The 23289-nt window shown below is 41.0% G+C and overlaps 1 long non-coding RNA gene across 1 annotated transcript; it reads right to left on the bottom strand.

Annotated features, from left to right (window-relative positions):
• Positions 1–7476: 7476 nt before the first annotated feature.
• LOC133066072 (uncharacterized) lies at positions 7477–23289 on the bottom strand. Its single transcript, XR_009695071.1, has 3 exons — positions 23144–23289; positions 16018–16066; positions 7477–9183 (listed from the first exon to the last, which is right to left on the bottom strand). It is a non-coding gene; the product is annotated as an uncharacterized LOC133066072 (long non-coding RNA).

Consider the following 23289-nt stretch of genomic DNA (forward strand, 5'->3'; position numbering starts at 1 on the left):
GTGGTGTTGTGTCTTACTATCTGTGAATCTTTAATGCTCGTGCTTTTACTGCCAGATATCATGCAATCATCAGTTGTTTATGAATGTCTAGTTTCCACTCACTCTACAACCATCCAGTACACCATTTGGGGAGTCATTAGAAGGCTTGAAAAACACAGAGATGAAAAGATATGATCCCTGCCTTAAAGAGGCTGGCAAACTAATAGGCACACAGATGAACCATCTAGCTTGGGAAACAACCCCTCACGTGTGCTATCTGCATAGATGAGTCAGAGAAAGTCTCACCTATTATCACCTCAAACTGCACCTGACAGGTGAGACTTTTCTAGGTGACCTATAGAGGTCAGCAGGGACTTGGTTCCCTGGTGGCTCAGACAGTAAAGAATCTGCCTGCAATGTGGGAGACCGGGGTTCTATCCCTAGGTCAGGAAGATCCCCTGGAGGAGGGCATGGCAACCCACTCCAGTATTCTTGCCTGGAGAATCCCATGGACAGAGGATCCTGGTGGGTCCCAAAGAGTCGGACATGACTGAAGCAACTAGGCATGAGGCCACGCAAAGTTAGAGAATGTAAAACTGAGAAAAAAGCTTAAGATCACCCATCTTTGACTGAGGTCCTCCTTTTATGAAAAGGATAGATGAGGCCAGAGAAGAAGGGCGACAAGCCCAAGGTCACACAGCTGGCTAGTGGAAGATTCTGGACTGAAATCCAGTTACTCTGACCACCAGCTAAAGACAGTCCTTCTGTTAACTTTCAGTTTTAAGGGTGAATGGGAACCATCATTTCTTCCCAAGGGTGATAAACTCTGCATGTCTCTGTGAGTGTGGGTGAGGAAACAAACCTCTGAGAGTTCGCATTTGTAACAAATCTTAAAAACAGTGTTTCCAGCATTTTTAACAATGCAAGGTGAATACCTACTAAAAATGCTTATTGAATGAATAGATGGATGTGTATGAACAAGGAGAAGGGGAGTGGCCATGTATACAATATTACCTATGACTCAACAAAAACAGACAAGCCAGGGACACATTAATGTTTGTCCCCTGAGTACAAAGCCTGGGTGAGGGAGAGCGTATCTGTGGGTAAGTGACGTCTGTAAGCACCAGGTGTGTGGGGAGTCCAGTCTGTGATCCCAGGATTAGCCTTACCCTCCTGGGGCTCCATTTCATTATCTTCCTGAACATTAAATGACTAGATTAGATCTCTAAGGATTATCTCAAATCTATCTCAGATCAAAGACCTCCAGGAGGGAATGGATTTCATTTCACTGACATGTCTCGTGGTCTTGTGACACTGTACCCTTTTGTGTGTGTATGGGGGCGGGGGCGGGGGGAGGGTCGCTTGCTGAAAATTGTATTGGGTAGAAAAGGAGCATTCCTACCTCTTAACATCTAATGCATCTGGCTCCACTCCCAAATCCCAAGCCCCATTTCTCTCCTCTGTTCATGAGAAATGAGAACTTGGAAAAGAGCTAAAGAGTTTGATTTTGAACTGCCTGTAGCAGATGAAACAGCTGTGGGCTGTTTCAATTTTTAGCACCTTGCTGGCCTTTTATTTCATTTCATATCCCAATCCATATCTAGTGAAATCAAAGTCCTGTGACTATTTATTCTCTCAACTGTCATGAAAAGTGTCCCCCTCCCCCAGATGGAGCTGATTTCTTTGGTTACATTTCACACTGTCATTCTGAGGCCACCTGCCACTACTCAGGACTCGATCTGCACCAAAGCTTCTGTGCTGCTTCGTCAGGTAGAGAATGCGGCGCAGGGGAGGGGGGTGGAAAAAGAATACCAGTGGAGAACAGTTCATCCCTTTTGGAAACTAGTTTCTGGCATTTGACAAGTCAGTTAAAGGAGAGTAAGTCTCTAAAGGTTTTCTGCCATCTGCCTGAGTAGGCTTAGCTGCTCTAGCTGGGTCTGTGATCCCTAGCACAAGGAACTACAACACCATGACTGGAGGGCATCCTTGGTGCTGAGCCAGATTATAATTTCTTTCCCTAGAAATGAGAATTAACCTGAGCTTAATTCCTATCTGTAGAAAATAAAAATCAGATTAATTAAAAGGTTATACACCCTGACTCCCCATGGCTTTCACTGACATTCTTGTAGGGAATGGGCTCATTTAAGTTCATCTTGATCTCATCAACTAATGGATTGTTGTTGTTGTGTAGTCGCTCAGTCGTGTCCTACTGCTTGCGACCCCATGGACTGTAGCCCGCCAGGCTCCTCTGTCTGTGGGATTCTCCAGGCAAAAATACTGGAGTGGGTTGCCATTTCCTTCTCTGGCGGGTCTTCCCAATCCAGGGATCAAAACCATCTCCTGCGTTGATAGGTGGATTCTTTACCACTGAGCCACCAGGGATGCTTCCAACTAATGGATGTGAGAATTAAATTCAGGTTCCAGCCCTTCTGCTCAGCTTGGTTCTGTGGTGCATTGCAGGGCACAGAATCGCACCCGGTTCTAGGGACCAGCCTCCTGATAGGTACAAGGTTACAGCAGGAATGTAAATTCTGTGAAAAAAAAAGGTGCTAGCAATCGAAACATTCAGTCTGAGGCCGGTCAGGATGAGGTGGACTGAAATACGGTCCCCACCTTTGGGAACTTTGCAAAGCACTCACTGATCAGTTTTTGTGTGTATCACCTATGAGGTAAGGAAAGGTACAAAATGCACTTTATTGACAGCAGAAACATTAGAGATTCTGGATTGATAAAATGTTAGGAAGTCACCAGTCAGGCAGACAAGGGGGTTTCTTCTTTGGACAAATTCCAGTAGAAAAGGAGATGGAAAGGATTAATTCATGTGCCGATTCATTGAGTGATTGTAAAGAACAATACTGCATAGGAATCTGGAATGTCAGGTCCATGAGTCAGGGTAAATTGGAAGTGGTCAAACAGGAGATGGCAAGAGTGAACATTGACATCTTAGGAATCAGTGAACTAAAATGAACGGAAATGGGCAAATTTAATTCAGATGACCATTATAGCTACTACCATGGGAAAGAATCCCTGAGAAGAAATGTAGTAGCCCTCAGAGTCAACAGAAGAGTCTGAAACGCAGTACTTGAGTGCAGTCTCAGAAAGGACAGAATGGTGTCGGCTGATTACCACTCAAGATCACTCTAACCCAAGTCTATGCCCCAAGCAATAATGCTGAAGAAAGCTTAAATTGACAAGTTCTATGAAGACCTACATGACCTTCTAGAGCTAACACCAAAGAAGGTGTCCTTTTCATCATGGGGGAATTGGAATGCAAAAGTAGGAAATCAACAGTTACCTGGAGTAACAGGCAAGTTTGGCCTTGGAGTACAAAATGAAGCAGGGAAAAGGCTAACAGAGTTTTGCCAAGAGAACACACTGGTCATAGCAAACACCCTCTTCCAAAAACACAAGAGGTGACTCTATACATGGACATCACCAGATGGTCAACATCGAAATCAGATTAATTATATTCTTTGCAGCCAAAGATGGAGAAGCTCTAGTCAGCTAGCAAAAACAAGACAAAGAGCTGACTGTGGCTCAGATCATGAACTCTTTATTGCAAAACTCAGGCTTAAATTGAAGAAATACATAAAACCAGTTGGCCATTCAGGTATGACCTAAATCAAATCCCTTGTGATTATACAGTGGAAGTGACAAATAGATGCTCTTCCATATGATTTGCTCTGATTCCAGTGATTACTAATGCATTCTTCATCTTATATACTGAGTTCTTCACCTGCCAAATTTATATTTGGTTCTTTTTTAGAGTTTCACTATCCTTGTTAAAGTATTCTGTTCATTAATTTTATTGCTGAGCTGATTCAACTGGGTTTCTGAGTCTTCTTGTACCTCATTGAGTTTCTTCATGACAGCTATTTTGAATTCTCCATCAATTAAATTGGTGGTTCATTATTAAAGAATCTGCCTTCCAATGCAGGAGACAGGTTTAATCCCTGGATTGTGAAGATCCCCTGGAGAAGGAAATAGTAACGCGCTCCAGTATTCTTACTTGGGAAATCCCATGCAGAAAGGAGCCTGTTGGGCTACAGTCCATGGCATCACAAAAGAGTTGGTCATGACTAAGCAACTAAAAACAACAACAAAAATCAGTTAGATTGCAGTATTTCATGATTTTAAGTTTGGTTTCTGGAGCACTATCATTTTCTTTCTGTGGAACAGTGTTACTGTGGGTATTTGTAGTGCTTGATAAGTTGTTCATCCACTGATGCATTTCAAGTAACAAATACCCTTCTACTTGATTCTAATGATTCAATTCATTAGAAAGTAAAGGCTTTTATTCTGTTTTCCCATTGCTGTTGTTCTTGTTCAGTCACTCAGTCCTGACGACTCTTTGAAACCCCATGGACTTGGGAAGATCCCCTGGAAGAAGAAATGGCAAAACACTCCAGTATTCCTGCCTGGAGAATCCCATGGACAGAGAAGCATGGCAGGCCACAGACCATAGGGTCGCAAAGAGTTGGATATGACTGAAGCGACTTAGCACACACACACACATATGCAACAAGAGCCCCCTCAATTTTTAGGGCAAGATTTCCTCTAGTATCAGTTCAGTCGCTCAGTCATATCTGACTCTTTGCAACCCCATGGACTACAACACTCCAGACTTCCCTGTCCTTCACCATCTCTCAGAGCTTGCTCAAACTCATGTCCATCAAGTTGGTGATGCCATCCAACCATCTCATCCTCTGTCGTCCCCTTCTCCTCCTGCCTTCAATCTTTCCCAGCATCAGGGTCTTTTCCAATGAGTCAGTTCTTCACATCAGGTGGCCAAAATATTGGAGTTTCAGCATCAGTCCATCCAGTGAATATTCAGGACTGATTTCATTTAGGATTGACTGGTTTGATCTTTTTGCAGTGTAAGAGACTCTGAAGAGTCTTCTCCAATACCACAGTTCAAAAGCATCAATTCTTTGGTGCTCACCTTTCTTTATAGTCCAACTCTCACATCCATACATCACTACTGGAAAAAACCATAGCTTTGACTATATGGACCTTTGTTGGCCAAGTAATGTCTCTGCTTTTTAATATGCTGTCTAGGTTGGTCATAGCTTTTCTTCCAAGGAGCAAACGTCTTTTAATTTCATGGCTGCAGTCACCATCTGCATTGATTTTGGAGCCCAAGAAAATAAAGTCTGTTTTCCAGTAGGTGGCACTATATATAGCACAAGGTTTTGGTTTCTCTTGCTTGAGCTGCCTCTGGCTAGAATTGAGTGTTGCCAATTTACGCCCTTCACTTCCTCTGTCAGAGGTGTCACCCTGAGGCCTTGTTACAGCTTCTTGTGCCTCTAGGGTCAGTGGTGCCTTGGTATTGCCAGTATTACTGGAGTTTCTGCCTGGGGCAGCCCACAGGATGGTGGACTCTTCTGCCGTGTGTAGGCTCTTCTGAGTGTTGGGTTCTGCTGCTGCAGGGAGAGAGGGAGGCTGGAGGCCTGGAGAGATGAGAGCCAGCATGCATGGGAGCCTCTGCTGTGTTCCGTGTTTTAAGCTTCATGGGCTCTGCTGCTGTGGGGTTGGAGGAAAGGCTCTGGTATCATGTGCACCTCAGTGGCTGGATGGTCAGTGTCTCAGGCCCCACTGCCAATGCTGCCCAGTTACCTGTGGCCACAGGTGCACATGCACCTGCACCTGGAGGCTAGAGCTGTATGCACCTCCTCCCCTGCTATTGCTGCACTCTCTGGAGAGCCTGGGTTGTAGGTACCACCTCCACTATTCCCCTGGTCCCACCTCCTCTCGTCTGTTCCAGTCCACCCACCTTTAGGTGTACAGGTACGTGGAATTCTTTGGCATCCTCGTATGTTTGGTAGAAGCACCTCTGTCGAGTTGTGGACATTCTACTGGTTGCATAATGAAGGGAAGAAACTGTGTCATTCTGCCTGCTGCTGTTGTCACAAGACTCTGTCTCTTAAAGGCAGAATGGCAAGATCACCTACCATAAGAAAATGTGGGTTGGGAGATATCGTTGGAAAATATTATCTGTCAGATATATGTATATATTGGTGTGTGTATATGTATATACACAAAGAGAAATAGTTTTTTCCCCCAAAGAACAACAATATTAGTAAATTAGTTTCAACTTTTTTTCTGTTCTTTTTCAAGGTTTTCCCCCCTATGAGTGTCTCTTCCTTCTCCTCTCCTCAGTATTTCGTAATAGCACACATGACTACTTTACACAAAAACATACTCTTAGATCAGGTAACTGCTGCATGCAAAATGGCAGGTCTATGCATTTCCTCACCTTAGTAGTTGGACTTTTATAAAGAAGAGAATGGTTTGGCTTCTCAGGTTTTATTGCTAATCAAAAAATAGAGAATGAGGTATCGTCCCTAAAATTTAGATGCTACATGGATCTTGGTTTACTGGGTTTTTGCTAGAATTCTTAAGCAGAGTTGTCAGTACTCTAGTGCCCTTATTCCTGAACGTCAGCTAATAACTTTTATTGTTTATTTTTTATTGCTGTCTTCATGCTGCCTTTTGCTATTGAAAGAACATTCATACTGCATGCTTGAGTTTATATTAGTAGGTAACCAAATGCAATTTTGAATATAACCCAAAGACTTTGGAATTACTGGGGTGGGTGTTCTCTTAATGTAGCCCAGGGCCAGAGAAAGAAGGTGCCTCATACTCTAGTTAACTCCAGTTTGCTATAATGTAGTTGGATTACTAGATGGTTTCAGACAAAGAGTGCCACTCCTAATTCTGTCTACCTCCAAGGTAACCCTGCTTTCCACAGGTAATTACATATAACTCTAGACTCACATGTATCCCTCAGCATTCTTGCAGCATACAGTGCTTCCCAAACCCTGTGTCCCATTTCTATACCTTTTGGTAATATCTGTGCACTACTTTACCATCGACATTGGTTTTCTATTGTTGGGGTAACAAATTACCACAAACTTAGTGGCTTTTTTTTTTTTTTTTAATTTCACAGTTCTGGAGGTCTGAGTCTGATGTGGGTCTCACTGGGCTAAAATCAGTGTGTTGTCAGGGCTGTATTCCTTTCTGCAGGCCCTAAGAGAGACTGTCTCTCCATGCCTTCTCTGGCTTCTGGAGGCCACTCACTTTCATAGGCTTTTGGCCACTTCCTCTACCTGCAAAGCCAACCATGGAAGTTAAGCCCCTCTCACATCTTGTTGCATCACTCTGACCTTTTCTTCTGCCACTGCTTTCCACTTTTAAAGACCCAAGTGATTAAACTAGTGCCGGGGTCCAGCCTCGGCAGGATCCAGGGGTACCCTCAGGATGAGGAGTCAGCGAGGGAGGGAGGGAGAGAGAGAGAGAGAGGGAGGGAGGGAGGGAGGGAGAGAGGGGGAGGGAGGGAGGGAGGGAGGGAGAGAGGGAGAGAGAGAGAGAGAGAGAGAGAGGGAGGGAGGGAGGGAGGGAGGGAGGGAGAGGGAGAGGGAGAGAGAGAGAGAGAGAGAGACCCGGCTGGGGGTGTGCAGCAGAGTCTGGCAATGCTTTATTTTTTACTGTAGCTTTTATACCCTAAGTTAATACATTTCTGAGGGGAAGATAGTTTAACATTACATCAGCTTGTCCTTTAGGAAGAACAGGATGTTTTCTGCATTCTATTTCTATAATAAATCTTTGCACATTATCTTCTGGCCTTGGGGCCTATTAACATTTTATGCAAATCAGGTGAATGTAAACCTATTTTATGTTTTTGCGGTGATCTTAACAGAAAAGTTATAGTCTTATAGGGCAACAATACAGCATGTCACAACATAGTAGAAATATAACCTTGTTAACATAAAAGTTAATTCTTCTGCAGAAGTTGTCAGTTGAATTTATCTAAGAGGTTTACCCCACACAGACTCTGCGGCTTCAGTGAGGCAGCCTCTGCCTAGCACTCCTGGCTGACAATTAACAACCATCTCATTGTTACCACACTAGGGCTAAGCTCTTATTTTTCTAGATCTTTAACAATATTAACAATGGTTTCCATAACACAACCTTAGCACATTAAGAGCAAAAACACAGCAAGCAAATGTTAACACAGTAGCCACTTTTAGAATAATTTTTCTTGCATTTTTTAATAGGGCTTCCTCACTCCCCGAAGGGCTCTATGTCTATTAGGGCCTTTATATGATCAGGATCTTTATGCTGTTTTATGATTAGGATATTACGAGCAGTCATGCATATTAGTACCAAGGGCATAGACGCATTTACCAAACAAACTAAAATACCAGCAAAGGAGTTTAAATTAAAACACTCCTTTCACCCTGGATAATCTCATAAAATACCACCACCTGGGAAACTTATTGATTAAAGTTCTAAATTGATTCTTATTTGGAAAGAGATCAGGGAAGGCCTTCTGCCTGTGTCACAGAAATTAGGGAGTAGTCTATTGCAGCAAGCATCAGAAAGACAGATATCATTATTAAGGTGAGCGCCGTGGGGGGAGCTTTTCGGAATCCCTGAAAACCTGATCCCCCTTGCCTGTCGGGTTTTCTCTTCATGACCTTATCATGGGTGGGATCCCGTGAGCTGGCACCCGGCACACTAGGGCCACTAGATCACCAAGGATAATTTTCCTATTTGAAGAACAGCTGCTTACTATCTAAATTCCATCTCTTGATTCCTTTTTGCTGCATAAGAAAACATATTCACAGTTTCCAGTGACTAGAATGTGGACATCTCTGGGCAGGGGGGTAGGGGGTGAGAAGAGGAATTATTTTTCCACAAGAATATTTTTATTATTTTGGAGAAGTCTAAGCATACCACCAATTCTGAGCACACCACCAATAGGATAGGGAAAAGGTAGAAATATCTCACAAATAATGATCATCATCATTGTAATCTTGCATTAAGAAGTAAGGCCTCTTAGCTCGTGGGCTCGGATCTAGGTTGCATTATCACGGTGAAACGCACGAAGAAGACTGGAATTGTGGGCAAATACAGGGCCCGTTAAGGTGCCTCCCTCAGGAAAATGGTGAAGAAAATTGAAATCAGCCAGCACGCCAAGTACACGTGCTCCTTCTGCGGCAAAACCAAGATGAAGAGATGAGCTGTGGGCATTTGGCACTGTGGTTCCTGCATGAAAACTGTAGCTGGTGGTGCCTGGACCTACCACACCACTTCTGCTGTCACAGTAAAGTCTGCCATCAGAAGACTGAAGGGATTGAAGGACCAGCTGAAGCACCACCAGTTGATAACGTTGCTAGCCTATAATAAATGGGTTAATTTCTGTAACAAAAACAACAAAAAGGCCTCTTAAATATGTTTGAACAGTAAATGACACACAATTGATATGTATCAATTCACTGAAATACTTACTGATGTTAAGTATTTAATATCATACATGTAGAACCATCTATAGTTCAGTTCAGTTGCTCAGTCATGTCTGACTCTTTGCGACCTCATGAACCGCAGCATGCCAGGCCTCCCTGTCTATCACCAATTCCCGGAGTCCACCAAAACCTATGTCATTGTGTCGGTGATGCCATCCAACCAACTCATCCTCTATCATCCCCTTTTCCTCCTGCCCTCAATCTTTCCCAGCATCAGGGTCTTTTCAAATGAGTCAGCTCTCCACATCAGGTGGCCAAAGTGTTGGAGCTTCAGCTTCAACATCAGTCTTTCCAATGAACACCCAGGACTGATCTCCTTTAGGGTGGACTGGCTGGATCTCCTTGCTGTCCAAGGGGCTCTCAAGAGTCTCCTCCAACACCACAGTTCAAAAGCATCAATTCTTTGATGCTCAGCTTTCTTTATAGTCCAATTCTCACATCCATACATGACCACTGGAAAAACCATAGCCTTGACTAGACAGACCTTTGTTATCAAAGTAATGTCGCTGCTTTTTAAAATGCTATCTAGGTTGGTCATAACTTTCCTTCCAAGGAGTAAGTGTCTTTTAATTTCATGGCTTCAATCACCATCTGCAGCGATTTTGGAGCCCAGAAAAATAAAGTCAGACACTGTTTCCCCATCTATTTCCCATGAAGTGATGGGACCAGATGCCATGATCTTAGTTTTCTGAATGTTGAGCTTTAAGCCAACTTTTTCACTTTCCTCTTTCACTTTCATCAAGAGGCTCTTTAGTTCTTCCTCACTTTCTGCCATAAGGGTGGTGTCATCTGCATATCAGAGGTTATTGATATTTCTCCTGGCAATCTTGATTCCACCTTGTCCTTCCTCCAGCCCACCGTTTCTCATGAGGTACTCTGCATATAAGTTAAATAAACAGGGTGACAATATACAGCCTTGACATACTCCTTTTCTTATTTGGAACCAGTCTGTTGGTCCATGTCCAGTTCTAACTGTTTCTTCCTGACCTGCATACAGGTTTCTCAAGAGGCAGGTATGGTGGTATTGTATTCCCATCTCTTTTATAATTTTCCAGAGTTTATTGTGATCCACACAGTCAAAGGCTTTGGCATAGTCAATAAAGCAAAACAGATGTTTTTCTGAAACTCTTGCTTTTTCGATGATCCAGTAGATATTGGCAATTTGATATCTGGTTCCTCTGCCTTTTCTAAAACCAGCTTGAACATCTGGAAGTTCATGATTCACGTATTGCTGAAGCCTGGCTTGGAGAATTTTGAGCATTACTTTACTAGCATGTGAGATGAGTGCAATTGTGCAGTACTTTGAGCATTCTTTGGCATTGCCTTTCTTTGGGATTGGAATGAAAACTGACCTTTTCCAGTCCTGTGGCCACTGCTGAGTTTTCCAAATTTGCTGACGTCTACAAGTTACCACTTAACATTTAAATTTTTTTCAACTGAATAGCATCCAAAGAAACATGAATCAGTGAGATCTCTCCTTTTTTTTTTTTTTGCTGTGCCAGGTCTTTAGTTGTGGCATGCAAACTCTTAGTTGTGGCATGTGGGATCTAGTTACCTGACCAGGGATCAAACCCCAGCTCCCTGCATTGGGAGTGTGGAGTCTTAGCCACTGGATCAACAGGGAAGTCCCTCAATGAGATCTTAAATAGTATTCTGTAGCCAGCTATAAAGATTAAAACATTATGATCACCCACAAAGTTAGTGGGCAGTATGAAAATGCAAAAAGATATAACACTGAAAGATGAACTCCCCAAGTCAGTAGGTGCCCAACAAGCTACTGGGGAAGAGTGGAGATATAGATCCAGAAAGAATGAAGAGGCTGAGCCAAAGCAAATACAAAGCCGAGTTGTAGATGTCACTGGTGATGGAAGTAAATTCCAATGCTATAAAGAACAATACTGCACAGGAACCTGGAATATTAGGTCCATGAATCAAGGTAAATTAGAAGTGGTCAAATAGGAGATGACAAGAGTAAACATTGACATCTTAGGAATCAGTGAACTAAAATGGAATGGGTGAATTTAACTCAGATGACCATTATATCTACTACTGTGGGCAAGAAACCCTTAGAAGAAATGGAGTAGCCCTCATAGTCAGCAAAAGAGCCTGAAATGCAGTACTTGGAAGCAATCTCAAAAATGACAGAATGATATCTGTTCATTTCCAAGGTAAACCATTCAATATCACAGTAATCCAAGTCTATGCCCCAATCAGTAAAGTCGAAGAAGCTGAAGTTGAGTATTTTCATCATAGGGGCTGCTAAGTCACTTCAGTCGTGTCCGACTCTGTGCGACCCCATAGATGGCAGCCCACCAGGCTCCCCCATCCCTGGGATTCTCCAGGCAAGAACACTGGAGTGGGTTGCCATTTCCTTCTCCAATGCATGAAAGTGAAAAGTGAAAGTGAAGTCACTCAGTCGTGTCCGACTCCCAGCGACCCCATGGACTGCAGCCTACCAGGCTCCTCCATCCATGGGATTTTTCAGGCAAGAGTACTGGAGTGGGGTGCCATTGCCTTCTCCTCATCATAGGGGACTGGAATGCAAAAGTAGGAAGTCAAGAATCACATGGAGTAACAGGCAAGTTTGGCCTTGGAGTACAGAATGAAGCAGGGCAAAGGCTAGTAGAGTTTTGCCAAGAGAACACACTGGTCATAGCAAACACCCTCTTCCAACAACACAAGAGATGACTCTACACATGGACATCACCAGATGGTCAACCAAAATCAGACAGATTATATTCTTTGCAGCCAAAGGTGGAGAAGCTCTATACAGTCAGCAAAAAAGACTGGGAGCTAACTGTGGCTCATATCATGAACTCCTTATTGCCAAATTCAGGCTTAAATTGAAGAGAGTAGGGAAAACAACTGGACCACTAAGGTATGGTCTAAATCAAATCCCTACGATTATACAGTGGAATTGACAAATAGATTCAAGGGATTAGATCTGGCAGACAGAGTGCCTGAAGAACTATGGATGGAGGTTTGTAACACTGTACAGGAGGCAGTGATCAAAACCATCCTCCAGAAAAAGAAATGCAAAATGGTTGTCTGAGGAGGCCTTACAAATAGCTGAGAAAAGAAGAGACGTGAAAGGCAAAGGCAAAGGAGAACAGGAAAGATATACCCATCTGAATGCAGAGTTCCAAAGAATATCAAGGAGAGATAAGAAAGCCTTCCTCAGTGATCAATGCAAAGAAATAGAGGAAAAAAATACAATGGGAAAAACTAGAGATCTCTTCAAGAAACTAGAGATACCAAGGGAACATTTCATGCAAAGATAGGCACAATAAAGGACAGAAATGGTATGGACCTAAGCACAGAAGCAGAAGATATTATGAAGAGGTGGCAAGAGTACACAGAAGAACTATACAAAAAAAGATCTTAATAACCCAGATAACCATGATGGTGTGATCACTCACCTAGAGCCAGACATCCTGGAATGCAAAGTCAAGTGGGCCTTAGGAAGGATCACTACAAACAAAGCTAGTGGAGGTAAGAGAATTTCAGCTGAGTTATTTCAAATCCTGAAAGATGATGCTGTGAAAGTGCTGCACTCAACATGCCAGCAAATTTGGAACACTCAGCAGTGGCCACAGGACTGGAAAAGGTCAGTTTTCATTCCAATCCCAAAGAAAGGCAATGCCAAAGAATGCTCAAACTATCACACAATTGCAGTCATCTCACATGCTACCAAACGAATGCTCAAAATTCTCCAAGCTAGGGTTCAAAAAAACACAAACCAAGAATGTCCAGATGTTCAAGCTGGATTTAGAAAAGGCAGAGGAACCTGATCTCTGCCAACATCAGTTGGATCATTAAAAAAGCAAGAGAATTCCAGAAAAACATCTACTTCTGCTTCCTTGACTATGCTAAAGCCTTTTGACTGTGTAGATCACAACAAACTGTGGAAAATTCTGAAAGAGATGGGAATATCATACCACCATACCTGCCTCCTGAGAAATGCAGGTCTAGAGGCAACAGGTAGAACTGGACATGGAACAACGGACTGTTTCCAAATTGAGAAAGAAGTACATCAAGGCTGTATATTATCACCCTGCTTATTTAACTTATATGCAGAGTACATCATGTGAAATACTGGACTGGATGAAGCACAAGCTGGAATCAAGATTGCTAGGAGAAATATCAACAGCCTCAGATATGCAGATGACACCACCCTTAGAGCAGAAAGTGAAGAGGAACTCAGGAGCCTCTAGATGAAAGTGAAAGAGGAGAGTGAAAAGCTGGCTTAAAACTCAACATTCAGAAAACTAAGATCATGGCATCTGGTCCCATCACTTCATGGCAAATAGATGGGGAAAGAATGGAAACAGTGACAAACTGTGTTTTCTTGGGCTCCAAAATCACTGCAGATTGTGACTGCAGCTGTGAAATTAAAAGATGCTTGCCCCTTGGAAGAAATGCTATGACTGACCTAGACAGCCTATTGAAAAGCAGAGACATTACTTTGCCAGCAAAGGTTGGTATAGTCAAAGCTGTAGTTTTTCCAGTAGTCATGTATGAATATGAGAGTTGGACCATAAAGAAAGCTGAGCACTGAAGCACTAAAGCTTTTGAACTGTGGTGTTGGAGAAAACTCTTGAGAGTACCCTGGACTGCAAGGAGATCAAAATGAGTCAATCCTAAAGGAAATCAATCCTGAGTAATCATTGTAAGGACTGATGATGAAACTGAAGCTTCAATACTTTGGTCACCTGATGCAAAGAGCTGACTCACTGGAAAAGACCCTGATGCTGGGAAAGATTGAAGGCAGGAGAAGAAGGGCACGACAGAGGATGAGATGGTTGGATGGCATCACTGACTCAACAGACATAAGTTTGAGCAAGCTCCAGGAGTTGGTGTTGGTCAGGGAAGTCTGTCATGCTGCAGTTCATGTGGTCGCAAAGAGCTGGAAAAAACTGAGCAACTGAACTGAACTGAAGAGAACAAAGTTAGTGAAAATGTACAGAAACAGATGCTCATTCACTGTTATGAATTAACTTAATCTGAATTCAATAAATTTATCAAAATTTAAATGAATATCCCTTTTGACCTAACATTTGGACCTCTGCAAAGTAATAGATGTTCTTTATGATATTATCTGTAATTTTGAAGAAAAGAAAAATAGATAACCTGTACTTAAAAAAAAGCACTGATGTTTATAACTTATGAGACATCTACATATTAGGCTAATACCCATCCCTTCAAAAATGTATGGGTAGAGGACTTCGAGTTCTGGCCAATATGAAGTACCTTCATCCCATCCAAGTACTTACTCTTATCAAAGAGAGGAAGACTCTAAAGTGGAAAGATGACAGACTGCTTAGGGACCCTACATATAAGAAATGAGATGAAACAGTCACTTGGATTCTGGATAGTCCTTCATTTCCTGTTGCATAGAAATCTTCTGGTATATATTAATAGCAAAGTGTATTTAAAAACAAAGTCTTTTGTGGCACAGACAGATTATCCCAGTCCTCTACAGAGTTACTCCTTGGTTTTGGATCTGATATACTTGTGGACAGGATGACTGAGAACCAGATGATATTCCTGGAGGAGTACCATGCTTCTGAAGAAGCATTCTTACTATAAAAATTCTATCTATGTAAGTGGATGAGAAATATAATCCTTTTTATTAACAAGTTTCTTGTTCTACTTGAAAGTCATTTTCATAGAAACTGTTGGGACATGTAGACCACATAGCAGCTACTGAAGAAATCCTTTTGAACAGCAGTTGAATTTAAATGGCTTGGAGGGTGATGACATTTTTGAAAGAGTGAAAAAAGAGTAAATTCCCTTATCAATTCTTTCACAAGATCAGGTTTCTCCAAAATTTACCATGTCCATTCCTGCACTCTCTTCCTCAGCTTTCCCTGCTCTTCTCTACTGCCATCCCTTTTCCTGTTGGTCTTCCTGTTTAGCAGTAGCAATAGCCCTACTTCCCCAGGAGCGGCTCTAGAATGTAGCTTTATTGGTATCAGTAATACAAGTGCAGTTCATGGGCCCATCAGCAACAATGGCCTGGTCTGCCTTAGACCATTTGTGGACCTAAGTTTGCTCTAGCTTCATTGTTACTGTGGTTGGCTCTCTGGCTTTCCCAGATTTTGTGAGCAGTTTTAATTACTCAGCATCCATTCCATACTTGAAAGCAAGAACTTAAGACTTGTATAACATTTATAAAATATGTACTAGGTGCTAGGATCTGGTACTACAGACATGAACAAGACATACAGCCCTTTTTGTCAAAGAATTCACAGTAGAGTTGGGAAGAACTGACAACTAAAGAAATAACTAAAGGACTTCTACTACCAATAGTGATAGACTAGGTAATTCAGATCAAACTCTTGAGAAAACTAGACCATCTAGATAGAATGTATAGTAAGAAATCTACTTTAAGGCATAAAATATGTAACAAGATAGAGAATAATTATCAGGCTGAGAACAGAGGGAAGAAAGGAATTCAGAGTTGAGCATGGCATTTAGTGTTGTTTTTCTTTGAGAGTATTTCTGTCATGAGCTCAATGTTTGTAACTCCTCCAAATTCATCTTGAAACCTAATCTCTATTGAGATGGATTTTGGAGGTGGTTTTGGGAGTTGATTAGTCATGAAAGTAGAGCCCTCATGAATGGAATTACTGCCTTTGTATGTGACGCTCAAGAGAGCCCTCTTGCTCCTTCTTGCCACGTGAGGTTATAGCTAGAAAACTCTGTGAGCCAGGAACTGGGTTCTTACCAGACACTGAATCTGTCAGCACTATGGTCTTGAACTTCTCAGCTCAGAACTGTAAGAAATAAATTACTGTTGTAAATAAGCCACCCAATGTATGGTATTTAGTTATAGCAGCCAGAATGGACTAAATCAATTTCCGCTTTTAGAAGTGCAGCTGACTGACACTTATAGGAACTTCAGCCCAGAATCCATTCACTTCATAAGCCAGTTGCAAATTCCTTAAAATATTAACCATAGAGTTGCCATATGACTCAGCAATTCATATACCCAAGAGAAATTAAAACATCCACACAAAACCTAGTACATACATATGCACAGCAGCAATATTTATAATCACCAACGTGGAAATAATCCAAATGCCATTAACTGATAAATAAACAAAAGTGGTATATCCATTTGATGGAATACTATTAACAATAAGAAAGAATAAAGTATTGACACATGCTACCACACAGTGAAGCTTGAAAACATGCTAATTGAAGGAATCTAGTCACAAAAGACCACATACTGTGCTATTCTTTTTATGAAATGTCTAAAAAAAGCAAAGCCTGGAAACCAAAAGTAGATTAGCGGTTCCCTAGAGTTGGGAAGGGAGTGAGGAGTGAGTACTACTCAGAACAGAATTTCTTTATGGCATAAAGTTGTTTGGATAAAATTGTTCTATAATTAGATTATGGTTAAAGTTGCAGAACTCTACAAGTATACTAAAACTCTTGAACTTAAGTGTGCTTTAAACAGGTGAATTTTTTTTTATAGTCCAGTTGTTTTTATTATTTTTTTCCATTTATTTTTATTAGTTGGAGGCTAATTACTTTACATAAACAGGTGAATTTTATGGCATGTAATTATATCTCACTGTTTTTAAAACATCTAATTATTTCAATCCCTGAATTTGGATCAAAGTATTTTGGATTGCTATTGCCTCTAGGCACTGGCAGAAGGTAAAAAAGTGAAATGCTCTCTGGATAATGAAAATGTCATCTTGGGCCAGAAATTAATTCTGATTCTGCAAATACAGTATTCAATAAAAATTTTTAAATAGCTAGGAACACAAAGAGATAAGGCAACATCAACAAGAACCAGCAGAAAGAACAAATATTAGATCTGTGGGGACTCCAGCTATTAAAGCTAGCTAATTATTATATTAGGCACAGACTTAGAAAACTATGCTTAATAGATTTAAGATAAAAGACAAGATTTTAAGTTTTGGCAAAGAACTGGAAGCTATAAAAGACATAGTAAGTTTGAAAAAGAACCAAACAGAATTCTAATATGAAAACTATAATGTCCAGTGTTTAAGATTCAGTAGATAAAAACAGTAAGAAATGAAACACAACTGAATAGAGAATTACTAAACTGAAAGAAAGTTCTGAAAGAAAAAAAAATCCAGAATAAAACATGGAGACATGAAAGGATTAAGACAGTGATGAAAGGGTTAAATAAAGAGACAGTGATGAGAGGGTTAAATATAAAGAGGTGGTGGTTTAGTTGCTAAGTCGTGTCTGACTCTTGAGATCCCATGGACTGTAGCCTGCCAGGCTCCTCTGTCCATGGGATTCTCCAGGCAAGAATACTGGAGTGGGTTGCCATTTCCTTCTCCAGAGGATCTTCCTGACCCAGGAATCGAACCTGTATTGCAGGCAGATTCTTTACCCATTGAGCTATGAGGGAAGCCCAAATAAAAAGAGGATGCTGTGAGACAATCTAACTTACATATAACTGAAGTTCTAGAACACAAATAAAAAAATGAATGGAACAAAAGCAACATTTGAACAAAACAATGGTGAGAATTTGCCAAATCTCATGAAAGATAAGCTGCAAACAAAAACTGTTACAAGCTATACACAGAATAGACATAGCTGTGGTAGTAGCAGTAATGATAATAATAATAATAATAATAATAATAATAACAATAAATACACATGATAGAAAGTTTGCCAAAAGCAGTGAAATGGAAAATAACCATGAAAGCAATCGGGGGAAATTTTTTAGGTCACCTCACATACTAATAGCACTAAAAATGGAGGGGAAATTTTTTATTTTGATTCAAGATTATAGAAATCCTACCCAGAAAATGTCAGGCTTAATGGTGAAATGTTGAAATCATTCCCTTTAAGATCAGATCAAAGATTTCCACAGAATTCTTACTCTTACCACTTCTATTCAACAATGTACCGGAAGTCCTAGCCAATCCAGTAAGGCAAGAAAATGAAAACAATTGGTAAAAGATTGGAAAGAAAATTTTAAATGTCATTATTTGAATGTGATTACTTGTATGAAAAATCCAAAAGCCTTCACAAATGAGTTATTAGAATTGATAAATTAGTTTAACAAGTTTGTAAGATATAAGGTCAACAAAGATCAATTGTATTTCTATATACCAGGGTAAAAAAATTGAAAGTTTCAGAAACAATTTATAATAGCTTAAAAGTATCCAAATTTTACATTGAATAAAGGCATTCAAGACTATTTCACAGAAAAAAAATTTTTTTCTGAGGTTAAAGTGACTGAAAATAAATGTAGTGATAGTCATGGGTTAGAGGATTCAGAATCATAAAGATATAATCTTGCTCCAGCTTGCTGTAAAAATTTAATGCAATCCAATCAAAGTTTCAACAGCCATTTTGTAAAACCTGAGATGATTCTCAAGTTTATGTTGGAAGTTTAAAGGGCCAAGATTTACCCAAGATCCTAATTAAGGTATGTGTACAAGGACAGGGCTTCCCAGGTGGCGTGAGCCGTAAAGAACCTGTCTGCCAATGGAGGACACAGAAGAGATGTAGGTTTGATCCCTGGGTTGGGAAGATCTCCTATTCTTGCCTGGAGAATCCAATGGACAGAGGAGCCTGTTGGGCTACAGTCCATAGGGTCGAAGAGTCGGACACAACTGAAGCGACTTAGCATGCACACACACATGTGTATGGATAACAGACAAAATTTTAAATAATAGTCCAGGAAAAAAACATATAGAGGTCAACACCAAATTTGCCCAATAAATAAATGAGTAAATAAAATTTTTAAAAAGGCATAGCACACCAAGTAAAGGAATATCTTATAAATATGTAGTGCTGGGACAAAGCAATACTAACCTGGCAAAAAAGTAAAATCTTGACTGCTATCCTACACATGTAAAATCAATATTCCATTAGCTGTACATCTACATGTAAAATTTTTTTAGCTTTAGATAAAAAGTTAATTCAGAGCGGAAAAATAATTCTTAGGTGGGACATATTGTTTGGCCTCACTGTGCATTAGGCACAAGGACTTGCATTTGGTAACAACATGACTCCCCTGATTCCACAGATTTTCTTAGTTGTTTTCTCTTAGTGGAAACTCCCATTTCCTGTTTTCTGCCTTCCTACATATTGTTTCCTCATTCTTTTTTTTTTTTTTTTTAAGACAGCATGGCTCTTTTCAGTTTATTGCGTGAAGGAATTACACTGACATACCTCTGAACACATGTGAAGCCCCAGCACAATTACACAGTCCATGAGAACTCCTGTTATTTCTCCCCATCTCACTGTGAGTTGTGTTTTTTTCTTTCCCCCAACTGAACTGGGTCTTCATTTTGGCACTCAGGCCTTCTCTAGTTGTGGTGCATGGGCTCTAGAGCACATGTGCTCAGTAGTTCCAGGGCAAGGGCCGAGTTGTTTCTCGGCCTGTGGGATCCTAGTTCCCCAACCAGGGATCATACACTGATGTTCCCTGATTTGAAAAGTGGATTCCCAACCATGGGACAACCAGAGAAGTACCACAGTGAGCTCTTTGAAGGCTATGCATGTGTGTGTGCTAAGTCACTTCAGTTGTGCCCAACTCTTTGCAACCCCATGGACTGTAGCCTGTCAGGCTCCTCTGTCCATGGAATTTTCCAGGCAAGAATACTGGAGTGGGTTGCCATTTCCCACTCCAAAATTAACCTAGTCCAAGTTAAAAGCAGACCCCAAATGATTATATTTATACAAGTTGTGAGGTTTTTAAACTTGTGACAAAGGATAGAAAGGAAGTTTTACTCATTGCAAGGAAATTCTCACTTTAGCTTCAGTGAGCCAAAAGCACTTAAAATCCATGAATCTTCAGCTGGTCATCCTTAGCCAGTCCAACCCCTATGAGGAACTAGCATATGTTCTTGTGTTGTTCACTCTGTAGCTGAATTATAGTTTCCTCATTCTTAAAAACTATATTTACATTAATGTATAATAGCAATTTAAATGCTTTATCTGTCCCTCCACTTATTGACAATGAAATGAAGTGACAGTCTCTCAGTTGTGTCCAACTCTTTGGGACCCCAAGGACCAGAGTTCGCCAGGCATCTCTTTCCGTGGAATTCTCAAGCGAGAACACTGGAATGGGTTGCCATTCCCTTCTCCAGGGTATCTTCCCAACCCAGGGATCAAACCCGGGTCTTCTGCATTGCAGGCAGATTCTTTACTGTCAGTACTTATTCAATTTATTTGTTTACCCTTTTTCTTGTATGGTTCCTTGTATTTCTTTTGAAGCTGAGTGCTCAGGTGAAAAGGGCAATCCTTGCAAGTACAGAATAGTGATTCCCCCTACCACCATGCAGTCTATAAAAAACTTTTTCCCTCAAAATTTCTTCATTGATGACTTTCTTGATTTTCTTTTCCAATTTCAATTTGATCTCTTCTCTCTTGGCATTCCAATGTCATCTACTTACCTTTTTTTTTTCACTTATCATACTTTTTTTTCCTATGGTCACTTTACTCATTCAACTAACATGTGTTAAGCAGGGCCACAAGTTGAGGATGGCACAAATCTGAGTTTTAAGTCGAGAAGTCATTTTAAAAAATTTTCATCTCATTTACTCTTTTCAAAAACATTTTAAAGATCTGTTATCTTGCCCTTTTTAAGACAAGGAAAACATAAATGGGAGATACTAGGTTATCTGATCAAAGTCAGACAACTGGAAGAAGATGGAGCTGAAACTTGAGATCAGGTCTTCTAACATCACCTCCTGTGTTCTTTCCACTACTCCATATTAACTTCTCTCAAGATTGGCAAATAAAAGGCCTTCCTGCTGAATCTGCCCCTTTCTTGCTTTGTTTGATAAACACAGTAGCTTTTGCTTTGAGAAACAACCTGGAATTAAACCACAGGGATTGGTGGAAGAATGAAAAGTGCAATCCCAATTAAGGCATTCCAATTCAGATTAATAATCAAACCAGAAACTACTCTGTTTACTGGTCTTATTGTAGTGACTTAAAAGAAAAAAAAAAAAAGACTGAATTTTCCCTCTTACCAACAGGGAGAGACCTTTACCCCTCTCCCCTTCCATAGAGAATTTTCTTGAACAAACTTGTAATTAAAATCCTTCTTCTGTCTCTCTTACATGTATGCAAGTCTTTAAAAGGCTAAACAAGCCTCTTATAAGGTAGAATGGGAAAGACTAGAGATCTCTTCAAGAATATTAGAAATACCAAGGGAACATTTCATGGAAAGATGGGCATAATAAAGGACAGAAACGGTATGAACCTAACAGAAGCAGAAGATATTAAGATGAGGTGTCAAGAATACACAGAAGAACTATACAAAAAAAGATCTCAAAGACCCAGATAACCACCATGGTGTGATTACTCACCTAGAGCCAGACATCCTGGACTGCAAGGTCAAGTGGGCCTTAGGAAGCATCACTACAAGCAAAGCTAGTGGAGGTGATGAAATTCCAGCTGAGCTATTTCAAATCCTAAAAGATGATGCTGTGAAAGTGCTGCACTCAATATGCCAGCAATTTGGAAAACTCAGCAGTTGCCACAGGACTGGAAAAGGTCAGTATTCATTCCAATCCCAAAGAAAGGCAATGCCAAAGAATGTTCAAACTACTGCACAATTGCACTCATCTCACCGTAGCAAAGTAATGCTCAAAATTCTCCAAGCCAGCCTTCAACAGTACGTGAATCGTGAACTTCCAGATGTTCAAGCTGGATTTAGAAAAGGCAGAAGAACCAGAGATCAAGTTGTCAACATTCACTGAATCATAGAAAAAGCAACAGAATTCCAGAAAAACATCTGCTTTATTGACTACACCTAAGCCTTTGATTGTGTGGATCACAACAAACTGTGGAAAATTCTTCAAGAGATGGGAATACCAGACCACCTTACCTGCCTCCTGAAAAATCTATATGCAGATTAAGAAACAACAGTTAGAACCAGACTTGGAACAACAGACTGGTTCCAAATTGGGAAAGGGGTATGTCAAGGCTGTATGTTGTCACCTTGCTTATTTAACTTATATGCAGAGTACATCATGCAAAATGCCAGGCTGGATGAAGCACAAGCTGGAATCAAGATTGCCAGGAGAAATATCAATAACATCAGCTATGCAGATGACACCACCTTTATGGCAAAAAGTGAAGAGGAACTAAAGAGCCTCTTGATGAAAGTGAAAGAGGAGAATGAAAAAGCTGGCTTAAAATTCATCATTCAAAAACCAAGATCATGGTGTCTGGTCCTATCCCTTCATGCAAATAGATGGGGAAACAATGGAAACGGGGACAGACTTTATTTTCTCGAGCTCCATAATCACTGTAGATGGTGACTGCAGCCGTGAAATTAAGACACTTGCTCCTTGGAAGAAAAGCTATGACCAAACTAGACAGCATATTAAAAAGCAGAGACATTACTTTGCCAACAAAGGTCCGTCTAGTCAAAGCTATGGTTTTTCCAGTAGTCATGTATGGATGTGAGAGTTGGACTATAAAGAAAGCTGAGCGCCAAAGAATTGATGCTTTTGAACTGTGGTGTTGCAGAAGACTCTTGGCGGTCCCTTGGACTGCAAGGAGATCCAACCAGTCCATCCTAAAGGAAATCAGTTCTGAATATTCATTGGAAGGACTGATGTTGAAGCTAAAACTCCAATACTTTGGCCACCTGATGCGAAGAGCTGACTCATTTGAAAAGACGCTGACGCTGGGAAAAATTGAAGGCGGGAGAAGGGGACGACACAGTATGAGATAGTTGGATAGCATCACCAACTCGATGGACATGAGTTTGAGTAAACTCCCCGGAGTAGGTGATGGACAGGAAGGCCTGGCTGCGCGGTCATTAGGGTCGCAAACAGTCGGACCCGACTGAGTGACTGAACTGAACTGAGCAACTATTTTATGTCTCTTACCTTTCCTATCCAGCCCGCCCCGCCCCGAATCCGTCTGGAATGGTAAAATCACGACAGAAACGCGCTCCTTGATCACCTCACAGTTTGATTTGAGAACCGGGTGAGAGTTCGTGCGGGGCGGCAACCAGAACCACCACTCCCGGCAT

The sequence above is a fragment of the Dama dama genome, chromosome 12 (genome assembly GCF_033118175.1).
Source record: "Dama dama isolate Ldn47 chromosome 12, ASM3311817v1, whole genome shotgun sequence".
Lineage (NCBI taxonomy): Eukaryota > Metazoa > Chordata > Mammalia > Artiodactyla > Cervidae > Dama > Dama dama.